This window comes from Macrobrachium rosenbergii, chromosome 8, assembly GCF_040412425.1.
Source record: "Macrobrachium rosenbergii isolate ZJJX-2024 chromosome 8, ASM4041242v1, whole genome shotgun sequence".
NCBI classification, from domain to species: domain Eukaryota; kingdom Metazoa; phylum Arthropoda; class Malacostraca; order Decapoda; family Palaemonidae; genus Macrobrachium; species Macrobrachium rosenbergii.
Window position 1 is genome coordinate 26,109,303 of NC_089748.1, and position 17,817 is coordinate 26,127,119.

The following is a 17,817-nucleotide window of genomic DNA, read 5'->3' on the forward strand; positions in this document are numbered from 1 at the left end:
CAAATTCTAAAATATGCTTAGACGGTTAATATGGCTTTTTCGAGCTGAAAAGAACAAAGATTAAAGTAACGAAAATAAATAAACGAATAAATAAACAAATGAATAAATAAATAAATAAATAAATAAATAAAAGTTTATATAAATAAGAAAGCAAATAGATAAATATACAGATAGATCATAAAATAAATAGATAAAGCGATAAGTAAAAGATGAATAAATAAAAATCCATTGGAGAGACTTCCATAGTACAACCACATGTACTAATACAGCTACTTATTATCCCAATAAATCTGTATACAGATTTGAGTCAGCAGATGGAGAAATTCAAATCAATTACTTTGAGCAGCCACGGACATTGCGCAAATCAATTAAGCAGTTGGGCAATGCCATAATTGCATTCGCATCAGTGGACACAGATAATAAAGGGAAGCTACCAGATACAACGTTACGGTACAGATATAGCTAAGCAATATTAATGTATGAAGATAACAAATGATGTGCACATATATTACCAGTAAGAATCAGATTTTTGTCTATGTTTTGGTCTTTACTTCAACTTTTACTTGCCTATCTCGTTTTCTAGCTTAGTTTAGTGGGTCATGTCCGTGTCTTTTAGTGATATTTTAAAGTGATTGAAAATGCCTCATTTTGCTTTATTCAACGAACTTTGATTGCACTTTTATAGCCACTTTTAAATATATTTTTGTAATTTCTACCGTCAATTCATATTTGTGTATTATTATGAATTTTATGCTAAGAAGTCTAATGTTGTTATCTTTTGAATTTATAGGGTGCTAACGAGTGATGTGTTACTCGAAACATGTCGAAATAAATTGGTGAAAATGCTGTTCCGGGTTTTGGCCTTTTATACATTATATATATATATATATATATATATATATATATATATATATATATATATATATATATATATCTATATCTATATACATACATATACATATACATATGTGTGTGTGTGTGTTAGTTCCATAAAGAAAAACTATACTCAAGTGCCCAAAACCTAAACAGCATTTTGCACCCTAATTTATTTCTGACATCTTTCTGAGTAACCCCTCAAAGGTTAGTTGTTAGCGAAAATTTAAATTCTTCATAAAAGATAACATCAGACTTCTTATCATAATATATATATATATATATATATATTTATATATATATATATATATATATATATATATATATATATCATATTATATATAAATATACACACACATACATACATACTTCTGTTCACCATGGAAAACATCATCAAACCATCAATAAGCGTTAGCCTTCAGCACCTTAACCATAAGTCCTTTCATCATCTCTGAAACTTTATATTTCTTGCCTTTTCAAGTGATGTTCCATGAAGCATCAATGGACATCAGCAACAGGACAGAGAACTTACAGGCTTCTGCCACATTCATACCACTACCCAAGTCCTCTCCTCAGCAAGCTAGGGAACTTGAGATTCAATGACCCTAAGGTCGTTGCTGATGTTACCTTTGTTTCTTCAGTACTGACTTTTACGCACTAAATAAGTTCAGTATGTAACTGTTTATACTTAATTCTATAAGTGCTTCAGTTTCAAGTGTCATTTAAAAGTGGTAACTCATGATTATGGCTTTCTCTGATACTGAGCAGAGAAAATGGCTTCCTCAAGAGTTGGTCATTTGTTGATATTTTCTACATATAGTCTTCAAGTTCATTAAAAAAAATTCTAAATTTTTGTAACTAGGTTGACTCAGAGAGAGAGAGAGAGAGAGAGAGAGAGAGAGAGAGAGAGAGAGAGAGAGAGAGAGAGAGAAAGTAAGTATTATTTGTCATCCATGACTTCCATTGATCTTAATGCACGATCTTCCATGTCTGAGAACAAGAGAACAATACAAAAGTAGGTCTGGAACTGAGTTAGAAAATATAAATGTTTTTCTCCACCAGTGAATATATTTACTGTATTAAGATCGTCTTTGTTATACGGACCACTTTTGTATACTTAATGTTTATTTTCAATATAGAACGAGGACTGCCATTAGTTAAGGTTAGTTAGTTATAAATGATTTGTTTAACCAGACCTCTGAACTCTTTTAGGGTTCTTCTCGGGCTGGGAAATATTAATGTAAAAAGGATATTTATGTTGGTTGGCATTTCATTAAGAACTCTTTTTTTTCCTGTTCACATGAAAGCAACGTAATGGTTGAACAATTTCTGAAAGTTATCCATTACAGAGACTTCTGAAAGTTATCCATTACAGAGACAATGAGCAAGATTGAGCAATACCTTCTCCAAGATCTAATATGAGAACAATTCATTCATTTGTTTTATATGTAAGAAATCTGATAAAAACAATTTCTTCAAATACAAACCCGCGCTAACCGTATTGCCAGCGTATTTTCCATTTACTTCTTCTACTACTGATATTTTTAAATATGATAAAAAATTAATAGAAATAAACTAATCAAGAAGGCAATTATCAATAACATGATGCATTCAATGCTTTTATGAAAAGTCTTCCACGGGGAAAAGGATTTGGGCATTAAAGGGAGATATGAGTATTCTTTGCCACCACAGCAGCCCGGTGCCATTGGTTCTAAGTGTAAGTAGATAGTTACAGGTATGGTTCTCTCATGACGCGTACATATGAGAATAAAAATTTGCAAATTGCACGCTGTAACTCATGCCCGCGCCAGTGCGCGCGTGTGTGCACAGTTGTGTATTTGTGTGATGTGCTTTTGTACGTAGTCTCATTTCTAGAGAGAGAGAGAGAGAGAGAGAGAGAGAGAGAGAGAGAGATTTGTAATGGCAAGTAAATCTAGAGTTTATCTCGTAAAAATTTAACTTTGAAAATTGTTTGGTGTAGAGTTATCAGTAAAGATTTTTCATGGAATTGAGAAAAGATAATTTCTCTCAATGAACCCTGCATCTGATATCTCTTATGACAATGGAAGAACTGCAAGGATTCCAAATAAAGGGAAAGAAAAAGATTTAGCTGTTCCATCCCGAGAGAATAAAGTTTCCAGATGAGTTTCCAGTAAGGTATTTTCCACAGTTTAATGTCCGAATAGCTTTACGAAAAGCATTTACAATGAGGTGATAATCCAGCTTTTTTCCATATCTAAAGTCTCATTACACAAAAATATCAGTTGTATTACTTATTACCTCCAAATAGTATAAACTTTTTCATTACTTTACGAAAGTTTATTCTTCTTTTTTGTGCAAGCTTGCTTTTTACCACCTAGGTGCATTTAATTGCATACCAGCTCGTTTCTTGCTTGAATTGTTTTTGCTACTAGAGTGTTTAATTACATACTATCTCTTTCACACTAAGTTATGCGAATCTTCATTGCAGTCTGTCTAAAAGGTAGTTGAGTTATTTGCTTCTAATCTCAGTTTTTATGCTTCTTCAGCTGTGTATTTGTTTGTGGCTCGCTGTTTGATGAGGACTGTTTTGTGACCAATATTGTACGAAAGTCAGTATTTTTAAACCTTCATTTCTACATAAATAGAAAAATTTGTTTCTGCATTTATTAGAATCGTTGAATTTAGAAGCAAATCATTAGGTATTCCATCTCTAAGAATGTGCTTTCTACTCAATCAAATTGGCTCTTCAGATTTTCTGCGATTTTCCATTCAAGGACTTTGCTAGTAATAAGTTTGAGAATGAATCTGTGAATTTCATTTTTTTAAGGAACTCATCCTCTTGTTATGATACCCATGGAACTGTAAGAATCTTTAAATATTTTTAAGCACTTATGAATAACTTACATCTTTCAGTATGAATGTCTTTCAGTGCCATTCTTAAATACATGCTGATTCCAAAATCTAAAGCATATACTAATTTTATTGCTCTAAACTATAAGCTGGATAACCTCTAGTTGAACAGAAGTTCAGTTGACATCTTCACTGAGTCTCAGTTAATCCTTGTAAAAACTTAAAATGACTAAGGCTGTTAAATGATTCAGCTAAGATTGAGACTCCATAATATAACCTGATCACTGTATTTAATGTTATTGATGTGTATTAAAGAAAAAGAATTATATCAATAAAGTGCAAACATTATATATATTGTCCATTACATATATATATATATATATAGTATCATGTGTTTGATATATATATATATTATATATATATATATATATATATTGTATATATAAACATTTATGATCACGCACATTATATATATACTGTATATAATGTATATATATATATGTATATATATGTATATATATATATATATATATATATATATATATATATATATATATATATATATATATATATATATATATATATTTATTTATTTATATATAGTATTTATTTCATCGGGACACGAAGAAACCTGCCTAAGATGTAACTGAGAAATCCTGACCAATGGAGATCTGTATTTGGATTTCTTTCAGTGGCCTAAAATTCAACCTGGCAATAACCAAACCCACCATGACACTGCTGTGTAAATTGTAGTTCCCTTTCCCTCATCTCCTCCTTTCTCCCCTTCCACCTTCCACCAAAACATCCTCAGTGCAATTCGAGATGCAGATTTGCAATAGTGTCAAGATTATGATGTAATTTCTTCAAAGTTCCATGTGTTTGGAATTTGGTAGAATTTCTAAATTTGTGCATAAATGTATGACCTTCACCAACCACGTTCACGTAAGTCCCGTTAGTGTATATATATATATATATATATATATATATATATATATATATATATATATATATATATATATATATATAGACATTTGTAGATATATTATATATATATAAATCAGAGAGAGAGAGAGAGAGAGAGAGAGAGAGAGAGAGAGAGAGAGAGAGATGTGTATATATATATGTGCATATATAATTATATATAATATATATATACACACACAAACTGCTTATGTGCACGTGATTGATGAAGGTCATAAATTTTATGCAAAAATTTAGAAATTCCAAAAGCACCAAATTCCAAACACATGGAACTTTAGAAGGAAGTTACATCATAACCCTGTCACTATTGCAAAGCTGCATCTCGAATTGCACTGAGGATGTGGAGGTGGAAGGGGAGAAATGGAGAAAGGAAGAGATGAGGGGAAAAGGAACTACAACTTGCAAAGCAGTGTCACGATGGCTATGGTGATTACCGGGCTGAATTTCATGTCGTGGAAACAAATCCAAATAAAAATCTCATTTGTCGGGATTTCTCAGGTACATTTTTAACAAGTTTCCTCTGTTCTTGGGTGCAACGTCCGATAAATGATAACGAACACTGAATTCAGACTCTGTTCTGGTGCGTCATAAATATTTACTTGCACAAACATTCTGGCGTGCTTGGCCTGTACATTGAATGAATATCATACAAATGTAATTTTTTTAAATCCAATTATAATCACATAAAACATTGCCAGTTTTATTAGATAATGGAAAAGATTTGAAAATCACAGGCTTTCAATATAATTCTTCCTACTTGAAAGAAAGACTCTACAAAGATTGAGGACCCATTTTAACGGGGAACAAAACCCACATTTCTTGAGATGAACTGTCATTGATGTTACATCTAATTTTTTTCATGTTTTCTTGGTTTTAAGAAAGGAAAAAACCTAAGATTTCAGGAATTCTCCAGAGATTAATCTGTAACATAAAAAAAATGTATGGGAAAACATACTATCCGTAGAAAGAGAAAAGGCAGGTTTCAAGCTATAAGTTTCTCATTTTATGCGTCATTAAATAGGTTTTATTTAAGGTTACAGAAATATCGCACTACATGGTATGATAATTACCGATACGAATTATAAAATCAAATAACGATAAATAAAAAAAAAGAATTACACGAGAAAGACAAGAAGGTAGTTAATTAATCTCTTCATTATCATAGATAATTCAAACAAGAAACAGATTGTTATTAATTAAACACATGAAAATGGCAGACAAGACTCAAGTACGTAATATAAGTGTCACTTCCAATAAATGAAAACAAACAAAAGTGCACTATGCATACAAAATATAGGGGAATTCAAAGAATCAAGTGGTAAATTTAATTTTAATTATGGAAAAATAAAATAGAACTGATATTTCTAAAATGCGTTATTTTAAATGTAAAAGACAAATACGTTTCCCCACACAGTAGTTATTTTCAAGACAAGTTTTGTTTCGTCTGTAAACGTTATATTAACCTGAACTGCAAAAATATCTGGATGCTTTATCCACTGAAATAGAATGGATTGACATTTGTTGCATTCCTTTAGGTTGGGATCCGCTCAGCTGTCCCTTTATCGCAAGACACATCGGATGCAGAAGATTAAACTCGGTATCTTATTTTTTATCAGAGACAAAAGTGATGCTTATTCATACTATGAGAAAACTTTATAGCTAAAACTCTATTTACATACAACAAACATCACTATATTGAGCTTTTACGAGATACAAAGATCAGATTTAAATGATATTGCGAAAGCTCCTCGTCTGTCTGTCTGAATAGCTGAAACGACATGGCGCAACTGATTTGAAATGCATAGGGACCAATAAATACAACTGACAGTTGAAAAACTGTGGATACTAAATAAACTTAGACAAAGTTGGCTTGTGGTGTAAGCGCAGACTAAAAACACACACATATACGCACAATATAAAAACTCACACGGTTAATATGTCATTATTTCTTTGGGAAGCAAACTTTTGGTGAACTCATAAACATTGACATTGATATCCCCGGGCTTGCAATGGAAAAACAAGGTGGAAGGTAATCTTCAATTTACCTTAACATTTTTGACAAATTTCTTGCGACCTTACAAGAATATATTTATCAAAACGTATCTCGGGCCTCAGAAATTTGGCATCACAGCGGTTAATGAAGAAAATAAATGCAGCGCAAACTGAAAGCGGTAATATATAATTTGATATTTCAGAATAAATTAATAAGCGTCAAAATGAGCAAAATTCTGTTTGTTTTATTGTTTTAGATCTGGCAGGGTTTGGAGATTGAAAACCTTTCTGTAATCCACAATAATAAGATTCCTTTCCTTTTTGCATAAAAATTCCGCAAAATAGGAAGAGCACAAAAACCAATTAATAATTTTACAAAAAGAACACGAGCTTCACCTCACAGGACAATGCAGCAGAAAAAAAGGGAAATGAGTGGAAAAGAATCAATTATTTCTGCACAATAAAAAGGATAAGACTGAAAGGACGAGAATACAAAGGGAAGGATGTAAAGAACAAAGGGGATTAAAACTAATAAAAAAGATGGCAGCCTATCTACCACTGGAGAGAGGAACCATTGTTAGAAAACTGAAAAGGATTGTGCGTGAATGTTCTATATATAAAAAATAAATAAATGAATATATATGTATGTGTATGTATATATATATATATATATATATATATATATATATATATATATATATATATATATATATATATATATATATATATATATATATATATATATATATATATATATATATATATATATTATATATATATATATATATATATATATATATATATATATATATATATATATTATGTATGTATATGTATGTTAAAAAAAGCCTGTAAAAACACTATTTGCATAACAAAACCATATATTTCGATTTGCAAACTTGTGCAAGCCTGTGTTTGTGTGTGTTGTGTTGAAATAACTAGCAATCCCAGAGTAAGAGCGTGATAATGACATATCTTTTATGCATTAAGAATGGAGTACACAGTGTACACTGATGCTCAATAATAGCAAAGTAATGATGTTTAGAAGTTTCATAACCACATCGACCGGTAAAATCAGCAGTTGAAAGCGAAGTAATAGAGCATCACGATGTATATACAGATGTATACAAAAATTCACAGCAGCTTAAAAATATATTATTTTCGTTTCATTTTTCATAAAAATATGCTATTATACATTAGATTTCTGTTTTAATAGATAGTTTTCCTATGAAGTCACAGTATACGGGCACCTGATAAGCCGTTGCCATGTTTTAGGTCAAGATTTGTAAACAAAGGAAATTTCAAATTTCGCCACTCTAAGGAATTATGAGCCATATCACGAAAAATGGCAAGCAAGGACAATCCGCAAACGCAGAAGACTGATTACATTGAGTCTCTGGAGCCTGCAGTGCGTGAAAGATATATAAATAAACTGAAACTTGTAAATAACAAAGACCCGTGCAAGTCTGCACCTGAACAATGAAGTTCTGATGTGGATTTGCTGCCTGCAGTTACGTATCCAGATATCGTGAACTGTTTGGTTAAAGATGTAAGCCACTACACATTGGACCAGCTCAGGGCCTCAACATGGAGGCTTGCAGGCTTTCCTGTAAAAATATAAATATCAGTGTGATATGTCTGTGCAGTTCACTATCTACTACAAGTTTTAAAGATTTGACCAAAATAACTTCATAGCAGCTCTAGCTTAAATCATCTGTCATTTGACAGAGAGTACAGTGGCTGTTAATGAATTACTTTGTGAAATATTTATGCCCTAGGCTTCTTTAATTATTCAATATTATCACTAATTACACTAACCTTTTCTTTGAATAGAGATCAGAGACAAATACGTTAGCCTTGAGAAAAGGAATCTTCCGGAGATTTGCGAGTTTACGAGGGGTTGCTTGAGAAATCAGAAAATAATCATTTGAAATATTCGCTGTGAAGTTTATGTTTCTGACTACCTAAGTAAAGTGATGTATCAAGTGAGAATAGTTTTATATTTTTTGAAGTCTTCTTATGACTTGTTAGTAATGCAAATAAAATTAATATGTGCATGGAATTTCTTGGAAGAGTTGGGGAATTAGTATTTTTTTTTAAGATATTATATATATATTGAAGTTGTTGTAGAGTATTTATGTTATTTTATTGAATTTGTTCTGAATTCAAGAAAAGTTTAATGTGTCGATTTTATCAGACTGATTTTACCCGCTGCAGCATGAAGCTACAAATGATTATATGGTTTTATGTATGAAAGAGAGAAAAATAATTTTTTACAGCAAGAGATGATATTGTTCAAGAAAAGGTTATGCATGATTTTAAAGAGGCCATATCCATTTTTCAGAGTTTTCCTTTCCCATATCGAATGATGAATGCTAACGTCGAAAATTTGAAAATACCAGCTAGGAGTAGCAATTATCTTTAAAGTAAAAATCTGAGCCGTTTTCTGAGGTTCCGGGAAAATATATCAGCCGTCTTAATTGACCTTAAACCTGAAGAGCCCTTTCCATGAGATGGAAGAGTTGGAGGACTTTTTGACTTGTGACGGATGGTGCTGTTTATCTTATATTCAACATATATGTGGTTGTTATACAAGGAGATAATGTACTAAACCACTTATATATATATATATATATATATATATATATATATATATATATATATATATATATATATATATATATATATCAAGATATATATATATATATGTATATATATATATATATATATATATATATATATATATATATATATATAGTTCATTGGTATATATATATAATGTGTGCATGTGTCTGCATGTGTACAAGTATATAATGTGTGTGCATACATATATACATATATATATATATATATATATATATATATATATATATATATATATATATATATATATATATATATATATATATATATATATATATATATATATATATATATACAGGAGCTGACATTTTGAATATGTGATTTCTGCTGGTTTGAAAATTCATGAAAGGTTAGGTTAGGAATAATATATATATTATTATGTTTTTCCTGGCAATCTAGTTTGAAATATTTTCTGTGAGACAGGTAGCAACAGTTACAGATAATTTACCCTTGTGATTCCGACTTCGTGGGTCCAGGGAAACATAAAACAAGAGGAAAAAAAGGGGAAATTCATATGAGCGTAAGGCTCTTACTACTGAAGGAAAATATTATGTAAACACGTGGGTAAACTTCCAAAAGTATATTTACATAAACATTAGTATGGAAAAGAGGAATGCAAGTAAATTATTGATCCTGAAGGGGATTCCTACGGGATGAATGAAACTGGGGGGATTCCAGACACAGTCCAAGAAGATTCCACGATAGAGGGTCCCTCTGAAATGAGAGATATGCAAATTATGCGCCAGTAATGAAAACAGACAAAAGAATAATGAATTCGAAGCTGCACTGAGGGTGCCAGGGGCTTTGATGAATTAATAATGGCTTAGCACTTCTGATACTCGAGGAGCACGGACATTTGACAAGAGATTCGGTGATTACTGGCACTCAAATTAAGTAAATGTTACGAGGAAAAGCGTGAGTGACTGGATGTCTTTACAGAGCACTTTACCGTAAGGGCAGATTTGGTTCCAGTGCAGAAGGCGGTCCGTGGATGACTTGCGATTTCTGAGTGCGAAAAGCGATCTTCCACGTGGTAGGATGCAGGGGTCGACGTAAAGAGCAATACGTGGGAACTTCATGAAACGCCAGGCAAATGGAGTGGGTCATCGGTCCGGCCAGCATCGAAGGGAACACGTGGTTGGCGGGTGGAGTGCATGAAGGGAAAGTATACTTTGAAAGGCCACGTGGTTAGGAGCTAAGGGCATCATTGGGCCAGGGCATGGCGGTGGTTTGGGGTGTCGTCTCTACACCATCTCATCCAGCGCGTGTCTGAGAGCGAGCCCTGGGCTGGTTGTCGCTTTATGACCTCTCCTATGGGCAGGGGGCATGTCCAGCACATAGAGAGGTGAGTCATTTTCAGCTGGTCTGAAAAGAAGCAGCCAGACAGATTCACTTTTGCCTCGAAAAGGAATTAGCTACTTAAAGGGAGTGGCCTACAATCGGTTTTAATCCCTTGTATTCTGACCATGCGAAATATCGATCGGCAGACAGTAAATGAAAAAAAAAGGGAGGAAGCAATTTGCTAGTGAGTTCTTGTTAATTATAAAATATATATATATATATATATATATATATATATATATATATATATATATATATATATATATATATATATATATATATATATATATATATATATATATATATATATATATATATATATGTATATAATGCATGAGAGAGTATGGAAATATAAATTAAGAGTCTCTATTTCACTTTCATAAAAAAATGATGAACATCACGCCGAAATGGAAATAGTCAGAAAGAATAAAGAAGACACTAGATGAGATCCAGGGCATCGAGAGAAAAAATATCGGTTCCAACTCCCACTGGTTAAAAGGAAGCAATCATGACATTCCATCATCATCAATCAAACTGTTGTTCTTGATATCTAATGGGTTAATCCTCTTGCTTCCGTGCGTGAATCAAATTCCATTAAAATATGTGGCTCAAATTTAATTCTGTTATACGCCAAAACTAGTTTTGTTAGTTTTGTACTGTACTTTCGCACAGCAACTTTAAAAAAAAATTTATATCAAACGGAGGAGAAGTCAGCTAATAACCAATTGAAATACAGTAATCAAGGATAACAGAATTACAGTAATAATGAATATCATATGAGATTTGTGATGACCTATGCCCTGGAATCTCCAGGCTTGAGTAGCTGTTTGGTAATATGTTTCCTGAGACTGTCCGTCACAGAAAATTAGGTGGTTTACAATATGACGAGACAAATGATTACTTTCAGATAAACAAAAAATAATTTATGAATGAAACAGGGAGCTAACATTTTGAATATGTAATTTCTGCTGGTTTGAAAATTCATGAAAGGTTAGGTTAGGAATATTATATATATATATATATATATATATATATATATATATATATATATATATATATATATATATATATATATATATATATATATATATATATATATATATATATATATATATATATATATAGATATATATATATATATATATATATATATATATATATATATATATATATATATATACATATATATATACACATAAATGTATTTACACATATGGAAGTAAAGGTTTCTTTAAACCTGTCTTGATCACACATTTAGGATTTTGCAGTCTGCTGTAACAGATTTATTTCTTTTAGTGTACACTGTTGCTTGCATCCCTTCTGGTTCCCTTTTTTCTTACAAGCCAAATGGAACCTCCCCTTTCCTTCTATGAACACTGTTTCGGCCAGTGTTTTGTTTCACCGCAGTCGAGTGCCTCTCTCCTGTCAGACAGCCGCATGTCACCCGTCAGACCCTTGAGAGACCAGCGGTTGTTTCGTTTTATCAACTGCCAGTTGTAGGATTTCTTCGCTGATTCAGTTTTTTTTGTATTTGCTATGTGGAAATGAATCATAGTATGGTTTAGTCAGTATGGGAATAAAGCTTTAAGAAGAATAGTAAAGACTCAGATGGGGAGGCCAGAGTGAGGAATGACACCAAAAGAGAAATTCCGGATGTTCCATTATGTTGATTAGGTGAAAGGGAGATGGAGATGGAGATGACTTGTTCCTGTCATTCGAACAAACCCTGGGGGTTAGTAAGTGCTCGGGGGCACCAGGAGAGTTGGAAGACCAAGACCTACCGTACTTGGATGAGGACCTTTAGAAAGGCTGCTGGAGATGACTTTTAGTACTAAATTGGGGAAGTCACATACCCTCATTACTATAGATAACAAAGTGACAACTGTAAAATTAAGTGATGATGTGGACATTCTCACTCATCATCTTCACTCTCTTCACCAACATTACTGAATAAACTCTTCATCATTTTCTCTACCCTCATCCTCAATTCCTTCTTCTAGCAGATCCACTGAAGAGACTGGTATTGTGTCATCTTCACTCCATAATGGTTCAAGACTTTCATTTGTTCTCCTTCAACCATGTTCACATGGGCTTGGAACTTCTTGAATTGCAACATGAGCTAACTTGCATATTCTGAAGGAGGTCTCTGGCAGCTGTTTCACGTGATAAAATAGTGCTTTGCCATCCTCTATTGTAATATCTACACAGCAGTTCCGAAGCGTCAAGTGATTCGATATATTTTGTGAGATAAGCAAATCCTTTGCTTTTGTCAGTTTTTGCTGGGAAACCATCTGCAGTTGCTAAAGAGTATGGCACAGCTGTTAACCTGTGTTTCATTACTTCTCTCAAATCTACCTTTATGTCTAACTCTTTACATTTAATCAAGAGCTGAAAAGGCAATATTTTTTATTTCTATACTCCACTGGCTTGCCTTGTCATGACTTTAATCTTACCATCTGAGTCGTATTGCACATTGTCTCATTGTCTTTAGGTTTTAACTTTTGATGGGACAAAAAAAATCCAGTTGTCTTTCATGAATTACATTGATCTTTAGTCTTGTTTCTACAAACTCATCCATTGGCTTTTCCCTATTTCCAATGTATGCAAAAGATCATATTAGCCGGTGCCCCAGACACTACGTTATGCATCATGTTACTGTCGATTTCAGAACGATTACCGAGACATTGTGTTGCCTCATTCACCTTCTCAACAAAACTTTCCCATCGTTTGATCTCTGTTGGTCTTAGGTTTTATGGCTGTCTGTACTGTTTGTTGTCATGCCTGCAAGGCCAAGAGTGGCATAAAAGGTATTTAGTTCTCTCATGCGTTGTCTGTTCCCACCTTTGGTGTGCTTTATGGTTTCTGGTAATCCCATTGAGGCCAATGCCACTACCTGCTGCTCCTTCTCTGGACTTTGCATGTTTCATAATTTAATGTTCAATGGTCTTATCTACAGTGCATCTACTGCCAGGCACAAAAGATTGAGCGACACTAAATACTCCAAGTTTCAGCAATTCAGTAGCTCCTGGATGACTCAATCAGTATTAGCTAAAAACATAACAAAATATGACATGTAACAAGGATAATTCTGTGCATCATAACTAAAAACAAAGTTGTCATGAGATGCAAGTTGTAGGCATATTGAACAAAATTGTTTCTCTGTATGGATTCCTGCAAATTATATACAAGCGACACATTATCCCTGTAACTGATCCAGAACATACCTGTCTTGCCAAGCCCCACCTTTGGTATAAAACACTCCGGAAGATCATCTCTGTTGTGTATATATATTGAATGGGCGATCTGAGACTCTTGGCACTTGAGGAAGATCACCAGCATTACTGGTGCCGTGTTAATAATCCCACTGCCAACTAGATTGTTCACAAACTGATCAAAATTATCGTAGTCTGAAGTGAATACTGATGGGTTACAGGGACTCCTTATTATCTGATTAGTTAGGAGAGTTGACACCTGGTCAACAGCTCTCCCAATAGCTGTCTCAATTCAAGTGAAAATCATAGATTTCTGAATGCCCAAATCTGTTCAGCAGTCATGTTATTTCAGCGCTTCCGAACATGTGGCATATTGTCATACAGATTAAAATATGCTTGGGCATCTTCCATTTGCCATCAGTTGAAGCCCTACAAATATCCTGTGTAATTGATGATGCCAGAATGTATAATTTTGGGGACATTTCATCTATGTTGGGTTGTCCAGAGAGCAATGTGCACATTGAATTCAGTATATCTAGAGGTACAATATCTTTGACATGTGTGTTAGAGAAGGTATGTGGATTTGGTGGCCATTGCATATCAAAGCACATGTTTTAAAAGCTTCTAATATTGCTCTCCTCTGAGGTACATTGCAACCTCTATTATGTGGTCCTTGAAACGAGCAAATAAAGCAGCATGCTGCTTTATTTGCTAACTCGATATTCATACCACTGTTGTAAACAATGTAAGCAGAGCGAGCAGTACCTCCTTTGTCTAGATGACTAAACCCTAATTTATCCTTCATGTCTCTTGATTCCAACTTTTCCTTTAGTTTACTTGATCTGTGGTTGGGATTTTGGAAGTTGGTTTTCTCAAGTTCTGCAGTATACATTTTGTTAAGCTCAACAAGAGTGCACAGCTTTTTCTCTATAATTGTTTCTTCTTCTATCAATGTGCAAACACTAATGAATGCTACTTGATTTGCCTCCTCGAGTGCTTTTTGTTGTTTCACTTGCTCGTGATCTTTACGCTGCCAGTACTCAGGATTTTGCATGTACAGGCAGTCCCCAGTTTACAACGGGGGTTCCGTTCTTACGGCGTGTCGTAAACCAAAAATCCCCGTAAACCGAAAAATCGTCGGAAATCGTCAAAAATCCAAAGAAAACCTTACTTTTAATGCTTTTGGTGCATTTAAAACGATGTAATCTACATTTATATTGAGTTTTTCATAAAAAAAAACTCCAAATTTTGATTATTCTGCCGTTTTGGAGCCATATTTCTTCCATCGGATTGGCGTCGTAAGTGTCGTAACCCCAGAACATGCGTCGTAAACCAGGAAATAATTTCTGATGAATATATTTGAAAAGCGTCGTAACCTTCGAACGTCGTAAGCCAGACCCGTTGTAAACCGGGGACTGCCTGTACTGCCTTTGGCAATATGGGTGTTACTTTGCTTCCACTGCAAATAGAGTAGAATTCTTAGCAACAATCTGTCATCATTGATAGTCTTTGCTTGCTCCTGTACCAAATTAACACCCCCTTTTTCAGAATTCTCAGTGCTTTCTGTTGTCCACTCACCTCCTTTTTTTTACAGTTTTTGATCTCCTTTATTACAGAATATGCAATCTGATGCAAAAAGAATTTTATCAGAGCTTTTGTTCACTGATGACCTAGTCATTTTGTTTTCCACACCACACACATTTTCTAAAGATTTGCATTTACATGCTGATAGTCTATCAATATGTTTGGTGAATGCTTGATAACAGCTCCTATGACATCCATCGTCCGTGTCTCACATTTCAGGAAGGTTTCCACAAACTTTACTCATCCTTTTAGGTGAGCCATGTGGCTCAGCTAGCCTGAGTTCCTTGATTTTAAGAAGTTTTTCAAATTGTCTGTGAGGGTCATCGACGTCATTCAAAAATGTAAATGAAGTATCTTCTTTAGATGTACAGTGTACTATACAGTTTCCATCCCTCCGGAGCTTCTTTTCAGCTGGATCCTCTTTATTCTTTGGTGGTCTTCCCTTCAGCATTGTGGCATATTACAACCTGAGAACAACATAGAATACTGTAAATGTTACCTAATGATGTGCTTTCAAAATGAGTATGGCATGAAATAAATTGGATATGGGTATTTAGAAAACAAATATTTAAAAAAGGTGAACATCTGGTTGGCTTCAATAATTTGTGGAGGAACATTAGCAAAATGGATAATTTATTGTACTCCAAATGTGTATTTTTCGTGGGAACAATTTTTTTCTACTATGTCATGACCCGAGCGAACAGAAGATCACAATGAAGTTAAGTCCTGGTGAGGTTGCAAAGAAAGTGGTCTACGCTGACGTACTGTTATGAAAGTTTTGAAACTTTTCTGACAACTTTGATGCCTACTGGGAAGAGTTTCTTCAACAGCTTTGTATATAAGTTTTGAAATATTGTACTATGATTTCTGCACCTTTTAGACATTATCAGTATCTGATTAACTGTTTTCCTTTTAGGCTGACGACTTTGGAGAACGGTTCACCATGAGGAACAAAAGGGTGAGCAGCCCTGTTTGTTGTACACTAAAGAGGACTAAGCCCAGTTTGTCACCTGGATCAACAAATTGTGAAGGTAAGATATTGTTAAAATTAGAAATGTTCCACTTAATTCCTTTGACTGACTGTGTCAAGTTGAATTTGGTGCTGTATGTTATGCTTTAGTTGTCCATGAACAGTAGTCAAAATTTGCAAAATGGTTTTGTTGCACAACAGATCAGACTCGAGAGAGTCAGGTATGGTGCTTTGAGAAGCATTTTGAACCTGATAATGTACTGTAGTCTGTAGTAGTAAAGTGCACTGGTAGGGCATTTTGGTAAAAATTTCATCAAAACAAATACAATCATGAACGAAAATTATGCCGCGCATCAAATAAAACTTTGTAGGGAGTGTTAAAAAATTCAAGTGTAAATGGGAAGTAACTGAAGAATCCCACATAGAGAGGAATGTGGTATCTTGACAGCGTGTATGATATGATATTCTCTTAATTTTCATAGGTATTTGATTCGTGCTCAGATGCGATAAAGTATGTGAATATGAACATTCCTAATGAGTAAAATATGATTATAGTGAAAAATTAAAAATCCTTCCAAAATATTTATACCAATACAAAAAAATTTAGCGCAATGATGTAAATGAAAAAGTTCACCTCTTTTAAGCTACAACCACCTTCACACTATGTGAGAATGTGGGCCAGTTTTAATGTTAATGCTTATATTTTTAAAATAGTTATACAGAAATAACCAGGCAGCTTGACTTATAATGTTTATTATGTTAAAATAGTTATACAGGAAGAACCAGAATGGCATTCCCTGGACAGGGGATCATTTTTACCCTACTTTCAAAATTGAAAGCTCCCATATTCTGAAGGGGTGAATGGTATGTCTTACAAGATTTCCATACACAGATCTGGGAAGAGTTTTTTTGACAGTAATGCTTTATATGAAACTTGATTTCTGCACAAAGATTATTTTAATAATTACCAGAAGGAAGACATCTACAAGATATCCGACTATTTGCCCACATGACAAAGATCTTCTATTAGAAGCGTCTTCATCAAGGGACATAGCACACTAGAAGAAACTAAGTTCCTTCGTTTTGCAGAGCCAGTCTTCTAGATTAGTCCAATAGAATTATCTTCTGGTTGCCTTCTGGTGTCCTGGTTGCTGTCTGGTGTCCCTCTGGTTGCCTTTTGGTGTCCCTCTGATTGCCTTCTGGTTGCCTTTTGGTGTTCCTCAGGTTGCCTTCTGGTGTCCTGGTGTCCTTCTGGTTGCCTTCTCGTCTCCCTCAGGTTTGCCTACTGGTGTCCATCTGGTTTCCTTCTGGAGTCCCTCTGGTTGCCTTCTGTTGTCCTGGTTGCCTTCTGATTGAATAACTAATGGTTATGAGGCTCCATCCGCCTGC

General features: G+C 33.8%; 1 long non-coding RNA gene across 1 annotated transcript in view; it reads left to right on the forward strand.

Moving 5' to 3' along the window:
* Positions 1-16,536, forward strand: part of LOC136841233 (uncharacterized) — a 73,681-nt gene extending 57,145 nt beyond the window's left edge. The window contains exon 4 of the long non-coding RNA XR_010853841.1: positions 16,375-16,536. This is a non-coding gene — a long non-coding RNA (uncharacterized lncRNA). The remainder of the gene's footprint in view (positions 1-16,374) is intronic.
* The last annotated feature ends 1,281 nt before the right edge of the window (positions 16,537-17,817 follow it).